Raw genomic sequence first — 14779 nt, 5'->3', positions numbered from 1 at the left:
CTTCTTCACAATCTCCCCCTTTTTGATGATGACAAACCAAGATCTTCTTGACAGTGTAACTTCCTTTGTGAGCAGCATACTTTGAGATATGTTGAAGTTTTTACTTGAGTATGCTCCCCCTATCTTTTGGAGTAATGTGCCTGAAATATAACTTTACAGAAAATACACTCCAACTTTTCTCCCCCTTTTGACTGCATCAAAAAGTAAGATAAGCAAGTATTGCAATGCATAAATAAGATGTTTCAATCAAATATCTAGGAATGGAACAATAAAGCACAAAACATCATAAAGTAACTTGTCCAGGAATATGCAGCAATAACTTAAAAACAATAAATAAGCAGAATTAAAATTTTGTCCGAATTTTGAAAATAATGCGTCCATGGAAGTATTCTTCAAACACTTTGCGATGTTCCTCATTAGCTAGAAGTCTTGTCAAATCCAGAGGTTGGACTCCATAGAAGTAGTTCCTTGCCTCTTTTGAGTTGTGGAGGTGTGTTGCTTCTTGGTTTTTGAAGAGGAAGTCACGGTTTTTCGGTTTTGAAGGTTTAGGTTTTGAGGTTTTGGAGATTTGGGGGTTTTCTATTTTAGTTACTAAACATGAAAATGATTGGTTAGAAGTGTTTAGAATCGAAAATGTGATAGGAATGGACACAAAAATCTCTTGAAACGGATCAAAAATAAGGTTTTTTTTTTAGAGGTTGAGAGGTTTTGAGAAGAAGAGAGCACGAGTTGAGTGAGGAAGATGAGTTTGAAAACGTTAAAAATTGCAGAAATTTCATATATAACATCACAGAGTAATCGGTTACTCAAAAATAAATTTTTAAAATTTTCAAACAACAACTTGGAGTAATCGATTACTCAATTTGTGTAATCGGTTACTGAAACACGCTGTTCAACCCTGTAATCGGTTACTCTCCAGTGTAATCGATTACTGACTCCATAAAAACTTACTTTTAGGCAAAATTAAGCTATGAAAATTATTTTTAACCCAAAAATTTAAGTTTTTGAACACACATAAATATATTTAAGATCAAGTAGGCATGAGATAATCATAATGAAGCAAATATATAATCATATAAGCATGTTAAGATAGGTAAGCAAGAATGTCTAATTCAAGTCTAATTTTGTAAAAAGGTTTTTTTGCCAAGGGTTTAGTGAAAATGTCTGCAAGTTGGTTATGAGTATCAACAAATTCTACGGATACATCTTTCTTTTGAACATGGTCCCTTAGGAAGTGATGCCTTATATCTATGTGTTTGGTTCTAGAATGCATAATAAGATTCTTTGTAAGGTTTATTGCACTAGTATTATCTGCAGCCTAAGTCTAAGCCAAAATCTCGTAATTGTTGCTTAAGTCACAACGCTTGGGCACAACAACTACCTGTTGCTATATATTCAGCCTCAACAGTGCTTAGTACAACACATGATTGTTTCTTGCAAGACCAATAGACTAAAATATTGCCTAAAATGTGACAAGTACCACTTGTACTTATCCTTTCAGATTTACATCCGGCAAAATCTGAATCTGAATATCCAACCAATTCACATATACTTCCTTTTGGATACCATAGTCCAACTTCAGTTGTAACTTTAAGATATTTCATAATTCTCTTAATAGCAACTAAGTATGATTCTTTTGGTTTAGACTGATAACGTGCACACAGACATACACAAAACATGATATCAGATCTACTGACAGTTAAATATAGAAGAGATCTGATCATACCTCGATACATTGATATTTCAATACTTTTTCCACTTTCATCAGTATCTATGTATGTGCTAGATCCCATAGGAGTAGCTATTGGTTTGCAGTCATCCATATCAAATCTTTTCAGCAAATCCCTGCAATACTTGGTTTGACTCACAAAAATGCTATTATCAAGCTGTTTGATTTGTAGTCCAAGGAAGTAGTTCAACTTTTCCCATCATGGACATTTCAAATTCTCCTTGCATCATTTTGCCAAAGTCACTACACAAACTTTCATTAGTGAAATAAAAAATAATATCATCTACATAAATTTGAATTAGTAAAGTATGATGATTTATTTTCTTTATAAATAAAGTAGTGTCGACCTTCCCTTTGGTAAAACCTTTTTCTGTTAGAAAAGTTGTTAGACGATCGTACCAAGCTCGTGGAGCTTGCTTTAGACCATAGAGTGCTTTCTTTAACTTGCATACATGAGAAGGATGTTTGTAATCTTCAAAACTAGGAGGTTGCCCAAGTTATCATTACCATTGTTCAGAACAAAACATTTACAACCAAAAACATGTAGATGAGAAATGTTAGGTTTTCTACCTTTGAAGAGTTCATAGGGGTTTTTCTTAAGAATAGATCTCATAAGAACTTGATTCGAAACATTACACGCAGTGCTAACTACATCAGCCCAGAAGTATTTTGGGAGGTTAGTTTCATTTAACATTGTTCGAGCCAGTTCTTCTAAGGACTGATTCTTTCTCTCTACAACACCATTTTGTTGAGGTGTTCTAGGAGCAGAAAAATTGTGGTTGAAATTCTCCCCCATGATCACTTCGTATAGCAGCGATTTTTAGAGATTTTTCATTATGAACTCTTTTAGCATAAATGCTAAAGGCTTTGAATGCCTCATTCTTATGAACTAAAAATAGAGTCCAAGTATATCTAGAAATATCATACACTATAACAAGAGCATAAAAATTTCCACCAAAACTTTTTGTCGTTGAGGGACCAAACAAATCCATATGAAGTAATTGTAATGGTCTATTTTGGTTTGAAAGAGGTTTTTGTTTGTTTACCCATTTGACAAGCACTACATAGTTTGTCTTTAACAAACTTCATTTTGGGTAAACCAACAACTAAATCTTTCTTAATGAGTTTATTCAAATGTTCCATGTGAATGTGAGCAATTCTTCTATGCCAAAGCCATGCATCATAATTATCATTAGCTACTAAACATTTTATAGGTAAAGCATAATCCATGTCAATCATATATATATATTATTTATTCTTTTACCAATGAGTTTAGAATTATTAGAATCCTTACTTTCAATGATGCACTTATCTGGGTAGAACGCCACATGAAATCCTTTGTCGCATAATTGACTTATGATTAGAAGATTGTGCTTGAGCCCTTCAACATATAGTACGCCTTCTATAGTTGTTGATGGTGGCTTTCCAATTGTACCAACTCCAAGAATTCTTCCCTTGTTGTTGTCACCATAGGTGACATATCCTTTGTCCCTTGGAGTAAGAAAAGAGAATTTACTTTTATTGTCCGCCATGTGTTTTGAGCAGCCGCTATCTAGGTACCATAAATTGCAGGCGGCTCTCATGTTTTCCTGCAAAACAAATTAAAAATATTTTCTAGGTACCCAATATGATTTGGGTCCTGCGGGGTTAGCACCTTTTTCTATCCATTTGTATTGGCCATATGACACACCGTATTTTCTAACATGACAAGTGTTAGGTGTGTGACCAATTTTATCACAGTAAGAACAAGTGGGTAGATGTTTATGTGTCCAAGATTTTATTTTAAAAATAGGATTAATATTTTCTCACAATTGTTTTTCCTAAGACATTCTCATTTTTAGCCATACGATTATTTGCATAGCCAAGATCTCTAAGGTCTGTTGAATGTCTTTGGATTTTTATGATATTATCTAAATTGTGACTGACTTTGTTGAGTTTATTAAGTTCAAGACTTAATGTTGAAACTTTAGTTTCAAGAGCAGCACATTTTTGACATGAGGAAGAAGTGGGTTTTTCAATATCTTTCTTTAGAATTTTGTTATGGCTTTCCAAAATAAAAATTTCATTTTTCTGTTTTAGGAAAAGTTTGGAAAGCTTAACATATTCTTGATATAAATCATTGAAAGCATTTTGTAACTCATCATATGAAAAAGTATCATTTGGTTCAGAGTTACTAACCTCATAATCATCATTTGAATTGTGTGAAGCCATCAATGAAATATGTGATTGCTCCTTAATTCTGAGTTCTACATTTGAACCGTCATCTTTATCTTCTGATATAACATTTGTTCTTCTACGCTTCTTGTCCTTCTTTCTTTTCTTCTAGAGCCGACACAAGAATGTTTTTGGCTTTAAGGCCGTATTGCACTTTCTTCTTGTCTTCACCGTTCCATGAAGATTTTGGCTTTATTTCCTTTATACTGTTGACAACAGTAAAGAGTATATATGGTCATTCTTCAATGACCATATGTCTAAGTCTTGAGATTCAATAAAGATCTTCATTCTAATTTTCCCGAAATCATAGCACTCTCCAACAAAGCTTGGAGGGCGGTTGATGTTGGAACCTTCTCCTAGGAATGATCTTGAGGCCATCTTGATGTAGGATCAGATTTGAGAGTATCTTACTCAAATGTAGCTCTAGTGCCAATTGTAAGAATGAGATTGCAACTAAGAGGGGGTGAATTAGTTGACTTAAAATTATGGTTACTTTTGTTTACAAAAAGTAAGAGTTAACGTGCAGCACATAATATTGCAGAAAATGAACAAGAATAAATGGGATTTTATACTGGTTCACCTTCTTGTCCACCAAAAGTTACGTCCAGTACTCTTGCAGCACAAGAGATTTTCCACTAAATATTATGAGTTGTAATTACAATATCTCACCCCGAGATCTCTATGTACCTTACACACTCACTAATACGTATACATTTGGAAAACACATTTCCAAGTAACTCTATCCCCTTTCTATTCACACCATGTGAAAGAAAGTTATTATAGGGAATGAAGAATTTGAATGATGGCTTTGGATTGCCTTTACAAGTATGAAATATAATAACACTTGCAATCCAATCAACTCTTTTGTATACTTAGTAATAATGTTCTTTAAGTTTATAACACTTTGAAACACTTCTAAGCAACTTCAAAAAATAATTTTTGAAAGTTTGAGTGCTAGTTGCCAAAAGTGTAGATAAATAACTTCAGAATAAGTTTAAGAGCTTTTGGAAATTTTATAAGAGTTGTGTATATGTTGTCTGTTTGTGTTGTGAGAGTTATAGTCTTTATATAGACTTTCCAAACACTCATAGTGCATTTCTGAAAGTGTAGGAGTTGTTTGAAGTGAAGAAATTTCGTTTGGAGTGAAAACATTTCATTTTGAAATCTGAAATCTCATGCAACAGTCTTCAGTAATTGATTACTGATAGTGGGTAATTGATTACCCAAACTCTCTATTTTATTGTTCTTTTAAAAACGAATTAGAGTAATCGATTATACTAACAAACACAACAAAGTTAATTCCCTATTAATACTCTTTTAATATATTTTATAATCAGACTTGCAAAAGCAAAACTGTGATGTTTCATATCTGAAATTAGGTGAGTATCACAATCACAAAATTCACTACTTACTACTATACTTCAGATGTGAGGCTAAGCCTTATTCTTCTCATAAACCATAAGCCCAAGTATAAATATGTATATGGAATTCATAGGAATCAAGTGGTGCCCACATTAAAATTCACCTAAAGTGTATGAACAAAAGCACAAGAAAAGGATATGGACAAAAGAGTTTGACCCCAAAGTTGAAGCCAAAATCTGACAACACATCTCAACCTCACATGCATTCTTTGGTAAGTGAAACCACAACTCACAAGAACTTTGCCACTCAGCTACCAATATTTTATTAAAGGACTCAAAGGTTTATGCTTTTCCCACCAATTCCATGCTAAATGATATTACTTCTTATCATACATTAGCTTAGAACTATTGTCGAATTGTTCCAACACATTGTTATTATTATCTCAGTGTGACAGGTTAGGTTTTTAATTAACCTTAATTATTTGTCTTGTACCCACTGAATGTTGAAGCCTTTCTGTGGCATGCCACAATGCATGTAGAGCTTCATGATGTTATTGTCACATTCAAGGGAACGGATATCATAGATTTTCCATGATGTTGTTTATCACCTGTCTCTAATGATTTTGAACCTAAACTATAATGCCTGGAAAAAAAACAATTCCAAATTCTATAATTGCATTAGCTGAAATAAATACAATTCATAGTCAAAAACTACTTCAACTAATCACAATAATAAACAATTTTTTTTATAAGATATGTGTTCTATCTAAAGCAAACTAGCAAATGAGTGTATTTAAATTAAGTGGCTTAATTTTATTTTTATTTTATTAAATTTGACTCAATTTAATTTTAGTTTCTAATTTATTTTCCAACAGTTTTAGTATCTTTTAAAATTTTGATTTTGCTACTTCTCATTAATTAACGATATTTTAAAACCACAACTAATTAGATGGACCATACATATAATATGACAACATAGGTGTTAAACATGCCTGGTTTATTTGGAATAATACTAAAGAAAAAAGTTTTTTTTTAGTTTTAAGAATAAAATTGTAATCTCACTATAATTAAAAAAAGATACTGACATACCATTTCATTTTTGTGTTTTATTTGTTTTTTCACATGACTCCTTTCTTAAATAAATCTGACTCAATTTATTTGTCCTCAGAGAGCAAAATACATTTCAAAAACACGGTAAAAAAAACTTTTATAATCTAAAACAAAATTAATTCAACTTTCACAACCAATAATTTATTTAAACCAATATATAATATTTATCTGCTCACTCCACAAACTAACTAATATTGGATTTTATAAATTTTATTTCAAAAGTATCCATCTAATATTCTAATACAATATATGATTATATGTATACTTAACTCACATGTTCAAATTCAACACCTGCTTTCATCACTCTTCAAATCATCAGAGCTTGAATTGGGATTCACCTTTATTAGAATTTGTGGAAAAGAATAACCTGGGTCTGAGTTGAAATTGAAGTTATCAGTGATACGAGAATCACAATCTTCTGAAACATTGTGATTGTGAACTGCATTTTCAGGTAAAGCTGCATTTTTTATATGATGCTTTTCTTTTTTGCTTCTGGATGTTTTGAAATTGAACTAGTTGAGAATGACCCAGTAGAATAATTTTTAAATTTCTCTGAAGAATTAGAATGCTCAGATTTCCCTGACATGGTTGGTGTGTTGAAATATTCAAGCTTCTTCTTTAAAAATTTAAGTCTTCTTTCAGCTTTATCTTTTAATTTGATCTCTTTTCTAAGCAACTTTTCCAGCTCAACCAACTGTCCAACACAGCAGAAGAAATTTTCAATTTTTTGTTTGGAGAGAGAAATAAAAATCACAGAATGTTTTTCAGACAAAAGCTACAGAACATAGAATAGCAGTGTCATTTTCTTTCAGTTACCATTTTATGATCTAAAACAATGTCACAGGAGAAAAGTGAATGATAGATGTTAAAAAGTGAAAACTAATGAAATATTATCTTAAAGTACTGATAAGGACATCTAAGATAAATATTAATAAAGAGTACATTATTCTTCCTAACAAATTATTCCAAAAACTTTTTTAACTATAAAAACTGAAAGTAACATATATTAACTTTATATAAGGAAATGCAACATTATTTCATTAAGAATTAAAATATTATGATTTCCAATACTATGTTTCAAAAAAAGTATATACCAAAAAAATATACAATTCCATTCCATAAGTGACATTGTGATAGGAGTTTCACAGTCAATAGTATAATAAATTTAATGTAATACTTAAACCATAAAAATCTTTATCTAATATATTAATCTTTTGATTATAATCTTATTATTTCCGTTAAGGTTTCAACACAATGACATGAAGTGAAAAGAAGAATTTACTGGAAATTTGCAGGAAGATATTAGATTTCTATATTCATCATTAAAGTTCTAATGTCCTGATAGATTAAGAAAATTACCTTGTTGCCCATTGATTCTGCTTCCTCTTTAGCTACCCTTGTAGCCTGTCTCTCTGCCAGTAATCTCCCTCTGAGGCATTCAACTGTATTCAAATTCAAACCCTCGTCACCTTCCATTTTCTTCATGCTGAAATGACCCACTAAACTATGTCATTCCACTTTTTTGCCATTAAGATAGTGAGAGAAAAATACAATTCAAAAGAATTACCTCCATAAGTGATCCTCGTTGGTATCAGCATCTATCACTTGCTTGTTTTCTGCACTTTCAAAACTACAAGTTCCCATCTATGCCTTTCAAATCAGAACCTAAAGTATGGTGCAGGTTAAGGGAAGTGTGATGGTTCTGCTTTCATTTGAAGAATGAATCTTTCTTATTGTTTTTGTTGTGTACTGTGCAGATACAAAAATAAATGTGCTAATTTGAAAGTATTTGAAAACTAAGGGGGCATGGAATCTTAGAGCTCACACAATGTAATTTTCTAGTCACTGTCTCATAGTCATTGATAATTAATTATCCACCTCCAAAAGCACACTTCTTTGTTGTTTCTCTGAAGCTGTTTTTAATGTTTTTGAAGAGAGAGAAAAATACTAGCTAAGAGTTTTATATATTATCATATTTAAAAAAAATAATATAAATAAATGATAAACTGATTATATATATTGTGCATAGATATTACTATCCATTTTAAATACAAAACGTACATAAAAAATCAATCACACCGCAATTGTAATGTTACTCTAAATCACAATGATTTGGCAGCATATGTCGCATCAGAGGCGAATGATTATAGGGGCAGGTGGGGGTTGCTGCCCCTGAATTTTTGCACACAGGAACATATTTGTTGTTATACAAAATATGTCAATCCATGTGATACTTGAAAAATACTTAATTATTAAATTATAAAATACATTTTCTCAACCAATTATAACAAGTGACACATAGATTAATATATTTTTTGAAACAACACGTACACTCACTTACCTACACCCAAATATATTTTTATGAAGTAAATCACTAAAGCTTACATATTTCTTTAATTTCTACCTTGATAAATAAATGTAGTCTAACTTGTTTGTCATTCTAAAAATTATACATAAATGGATCTAATTCTTTTACACGTGTAGATGATGATGTTGTTTATATTATATGACTTCATTTGAGTTCAAAAATACTTTACACATAATGAAAGAGATTATGTATGTATTGATAATATATATCATAAAAATTCATTTAATATTAATAATATATGTATTTTTGTCCAACAATTATATGCTATGGATTTTAATGAGCAAGAGAGAAGATTAGTTTGAGATGTCAATTTCAACATTTTATTCTTGGTGTTATTAAGTCATTCAAGTTTGAAAAACTCTCAACCATATGTTGTTAGTCATGTCTTGTTTTATCAAATTGTTCGTCTTATCTTAACTATTGTGGTTCGGTTAACATAAATATTATTTTCAACAATGAAAACAACCAAACAAAATTAGGTAGGAAAATAGAAGATGAATTTATTGTATACAACATAGTGATTAATATTGAAAAGGAAATAAATAATTTTTTTACCACATGTGCAATTAATTAACATGTAATTAAATATTATTGCCCCTCCTAACGTTTAAGTTAAGATCCGCCACTGTGTCGCATGCAACTTCAATGGATCGCATTAGATTACAATACAACCGCATCGGACCGTATTTGGACTGCATCAGACCAAATCATATTAAAAAAAATTAATCACAAAATAATCCACACTGCAATGGTCGCAATCCACATCGTAATGATCACAATGACCATAATTACAGTAACCACAACTATTACAGTAATCGTGACTGCAACCACAATTTAAAACAGTAATATAGATGTATTAAGTATTAACTAATGTCTTAAGGATATCATTTAAAAATACAAAAGAAGAAAATAACCTTAAAAAAAATTAAGTCTAGCATTTCAAGAAATATAAAAACTATTTTTATGGGAATTTTATCTTTTGTACATCATTAAACAATACCTTACTGTTAATTTCCCCAAATACATTCAATGTATTAAAAATAAATAAATAAAAATCAATACAGCCTACCCTTTAAGTCATAAACCTTTGTATATTGATGTAATGGACCGAGTACCACGCCTATTCCTCATAATTAATTTTTTTGAAGTCTTAAAATTAATCTTGTCTCTAGAATAATGACTTAACAATGTTATTTTCAATATATGATAATAAAGTGTATAAAAATTCAGAATCTAATACCACTAGATTCATAGGATGGCCAAAAAATTAAAGGTTCAATTCATGAGAGTAATATTTGTTGAAAGAGATGATCATACACCTTAAAAAAGATTAAATCTTTATCCAAAAAATAGAGAAATAATGTAGTTAGTACCCAAAAAATATACATATAATCTAATGACCATTCGCTAGTTATTTTAGTGATAAGTTTACTTAGAAGAATGTTTCCAGAGTCATTGTCTACCGAGTACGTGGTTTATACCTGTATTTAAAAATACTCAACTTCGTAATTCAAAAATATTCTTTTTTTATTTTAATGTCTTTGATTGAATGTATACGAGATTTTATACCACATATTTAAAGAAAAACAAAATTCAACTTAGCTGTATGCATCTAAAATAAGAATTAAAATTATACATTTCAAATCAACAAAAGATTTTAAAATTTGCAAGTTACTTAAATATCTTTTACACACGCTTCCAATGTATAAGATCACTTTAAAATACAATAGTTTTTTACATAGACTCCCAAACAATTCAACTATTATGCAAAATCACACATTGTTATTTTTATTTTCTAGTAAGTTACCTACTAAATTTTTTATTTTGTTGTGAGTATCCACCAATTAAACCTCGGTGCATTCTAACTTGTGAACTGTAAGTTAATTTGATTGGAAGCGAACTACCTTATTAGCCTCTGATTAAATACACATTAATCTCGTCCATCTATTTTGTTACTGGTGGTCAATTCTCGTGGGAAATAAAAACTTTTGTAGAAGTTGTGAATGAAGGTTAAAACTTCTGTGTGAAATATATAAAATTTATAGAAATCGGATTGACCATTATTAACTTCTAGGCATTGTTTTGAATGCAAGTAGAAATTGGTTTTCTCAATACAAATTGTGGTCATTGTCACCAAATATATACAGAAGTCATATTGGAAATCAACAACTTTTGATGATGTTGTTTCTACACACTTAGAAGTCGTGGACCACATTGGAGACTTCTACGTGTTGTTTTTGCACACTTAAAAGTTATGAACTGCAATGGAGACTTATAGGTAGTGTTGTTTATATACTTAGAAATGGTGAAGTCCATTGGAGACTTCTAGGTGCTATTGTGAAATTCCATGTTGTGATGTCATATATCACTACCACAACTTCTAGACATGAAATCATCAATATTGTGAAGGCTTGAATCTACTCCACGACTTTTAGGCATGAAATCTTTAATATTGAGAAGTCTTCTCCCTATTCTACGATTTATGTGTTTAACAAAACTCATGTACAAGAGTTGTACACGAGCAACACAACTTCTTAATTTAACCAAACAATTATCGCTATCCAAACTTTTTAATCTTTTAGTATATATTTAGCTTGCTTTGAAGCGAACTAAATACTAGTTCCAAAGTTAAAATGCACCTTAAACATGTGCCTTGTATAAATTATATCAAAAGATGCACAAACGTAATGTTTGTGTGAAGAGATTAGAGCATCTCCATTCATCACTCTTGTAGCATTCTTATTCAAATAAGAACATTCTTCACTCATTTGTTAGTATAAAATATAAGAGTATTTTTATTCGTACAACTCAATTATTGTCCTTAAATGAACATTCAATATCACTCTTTAAAGCAAACGTTGAGAAATGTCTAATTTCTTCTTTTAACAACATTCATTCAAGCAAGTGTTATTAAATGTCAACTTTTAATAACGCTTATTCAAGTGAGTATTGTTAAATGTATACTTTTATTAGTGCTCATTCAAGTGAGCATCGTTAAGTTTACTTTCTACTTTTCTTTTAACAACGCTTACTCCAGTGAATTTGTTAAATATCTATTTTCTACTTTTAACATTCCTTATTCAAATGAGCGCTACAAAAATGATAAATGTGACATCCAAATAAGAATAAAAATGAGACTTGCCACAGTGGAGAAAACCTAAATGTTATTCTTAATTTATGAGATACATAATAAATTATACAATAATGTGTGAGACCCAAAAAAAAATGAAGGTGATATAACCAATATAATGGAATAAAGTTTTAACTTAAAAGTAAGACACAATCTAAATAGCCACCCAAAATGTTTGTTATTTTATATGCAATTACACAAGGAGAGTGTTTTCTGTGATGCAGTCAAAAATATTCTGCAGCTTTTGTTAATACTGTACTTTATATGCCTGCTAAATTTAAATTTTAAAATTACATCATAGGGAATACTTGTCGCCGTCGGTGTTTAATGGTATCACGTGATGTCCTTTATTTGTCATTTTGTTTCTTCTTTCTCCACTGCTCTTGTGCTCTAGCGACTCATCTTCTACAAATATTCCAAGAGTATCATTTTATCTATTTTTTTCAACAACAAAAAAGAGAAGAATATATAAGTATACATGATTATGGGGTGTGACTTCTAAAGTGAACTATGCATGATTATAAATCAACTCTCATATATTTAATTATGAATACAATACTTTCACCATATTTTTCTCTGACAAAATTTATTTTATACCAGAAAACGTCACCTGTTCTCTAATTCAATTTCAGCTAGTTCTTTACTATAAACAATGCCACAAGGCATATCATAAATTTGCAAATCTCCGAAATCAGCGTAAATCACCAATAAGAATTTGTGAAATCTGTAAAATTTTAAACGGAAAATAACAATTTATTATTCCCAACACGATTCTTCTCTATTGATTCAAAATTTTGATTAAATTTTTATAATAATTCACAGCCCAATTCGATTAAAAAATTATCATAATAACGTTTACAATTCAATCTTAACAAATAATTTTCAGTAAGAGATTCATCAACTGAAACAGATACCATTGGATTATTTTAACTGAATAATTAATTAACCATTTTCCATAATTACATTATATTATCACATTCGAGATAAGGCTAGTTAATTGAAAGAAACATTAGTTGATTAATCAGTTGATATTATTTATGGAAGATACCCACAAACTTTATTATAGAAGTAAAAATTTAAAATCATATCATATTATAAGTTATTAATATTGGGTCAATCATACAACCTTAAACTACAATGTTATAAAGTGCATCAAGTATATGATGTAATAAAAATTTACCACTTAAGCTTAAAAGAAAATTTATCACATAACTATAAGACTCATAATATTATACGAGACTTTAAAATGTTCGACAATAAAATGTCAATAAAAGGTTAGGCTCAATGTAACAGAGATGATAGTGTTTTATTGGGTAAGTGAACATACTATATAAAATAGAATTAGTAACGAATGCAATATAGAGAAAGTTGAGGTAGCGTATATGGTATAAAAGACCCAATATAAACTTTTGACCAAATTGAGGTTAATCCAATTTCCATATATGGAGAGAATAAAAAACATAAGCAAAGTGATTAGAAAATTTTTAGTGATTAATGTTTTCTCAATAAATACAATATTTATGATAGAGAATTATAATATTGTTTGATCCATATAATTGATTTCACCTAGTAAAACTAGTCTTGGTTGTCGAAATTGTTATTATATATTAATTTAAAGGGTATCAAATTGAATATTTCCATTACAACTTTCATTCTTTAATTGGTAATTATGAAGGTTATAGATTCAATATTGATCAAGCATTATTAACCATATACTCTTTAACACCTCAATGACACATATTGTTTTCTTGCATCCTTAGTTGACAATTTATATTTATAATAATGTAAAATTCTATACATTATACAATTATACATAGGCTCAATAATGATATACTTTCGTTGCATTCGTCTCTATAATGTTGATTGCTCTCTCTTTGTTAACCACCAACTCATAAGCCAAGACAAGAGGAAAAAACTACAATTCTACTCACAAGTAATTTCGCAGAAAACCAAGGAGGTTAAGAGATTGCACATGGGGTTACTTGTGGTGGAAGTAACTGAATGTAATGTAGATAATTAGTTGTAATTTAGTGATTTAGTTATATAGTTGTAAAGTTGTGGCTTGCAACTATTCTGAATGACAATAAAGAATTTTTACTCACTGAGTCACGATTAGATTGTTCTCTTTAAGATGTTTCGTGTCACTGCCCAAAATGATCAAGTAGACTATCAATCACATCATCTCCGGGTAAAACAACTCATATTTCTGTTTTTGAATTCTTACTGCACAGTAAGAATCGATCTCGAATAGACCCACAATATAGCTACTAGTGTCAATTCTCGAAATACTTACAATATGACTACCCGTGCCAATTCTCAAAATTCTCATAATTTGGTTGCATGTGCCAATTCTAGTACCATAGAAATAAAGAAAGTAGTTAGTCGGAAATGCTTCGACAAAGATTATTAGGGAGAGAAGAAAATTTGAGGAAATGCTCTCAACTAGGATGAGTTTTTCTAAATGAGGGGACCTCTATTAATTGCTTGAGGCCTTTAACGGCCAAGTCAATCCGACGGCCTAGAAAAAGATCTCATCCCTAAATGACTAACGGATCTGACGGTTAGGAAGGAGTCCCACGTCATATGACTGGATCTCCCTCCCTTTAACCGGGTTCTTCTCCCTACTTTCCCCACCCTCCAACAGTATATTGACTTAGTCACACGCCTCCAAACGTGTATTGACTTGGTTAACCACACGTCCAATAAAGAAAGAAAAAGTAAAAAAATAAAATATTTGTTGGGCTCAAGCCCTTATGAACGACATCGAAGGATGTGGTAGTGATGGTGGTGCACGCACGTGTGTGAGAGAGTTATGTTTGTGTTAGTCTTCATCCACCATAAAACTCATTGTACTTTTTGGGGCACAC

At 30.6% G+C, this 14779-nt stretch overlaps 1 pseudogene; it reads right to left on the bottom strand.

Moving 5' to 3' along the window:
* On the bottom strand, positions 6560-8262 carry LOC109347152 (annotated as a pseudogene).

This window comes from Lupinus angustifolius, chromosome LG05, assembly GCF_001865875.1.
Source record: "Lupinus angustifolius cultivar Tanjil chromosome LG05, LupAngTanjil_v1.0, whole genome shotgun sequence".
In the NCBI taxonomy this organism is placed as follows: Eukaryota; Viridiplantae; Streptophyta; class Magnoliopsida; order Fabales; family Fabaceae; genus Lupinus; species Lupinus angustifolius.
Note: the sequence above shows the minus strand (reverse complement) of the source record. Positions and strands in the feature narration are given on the sequence as shown.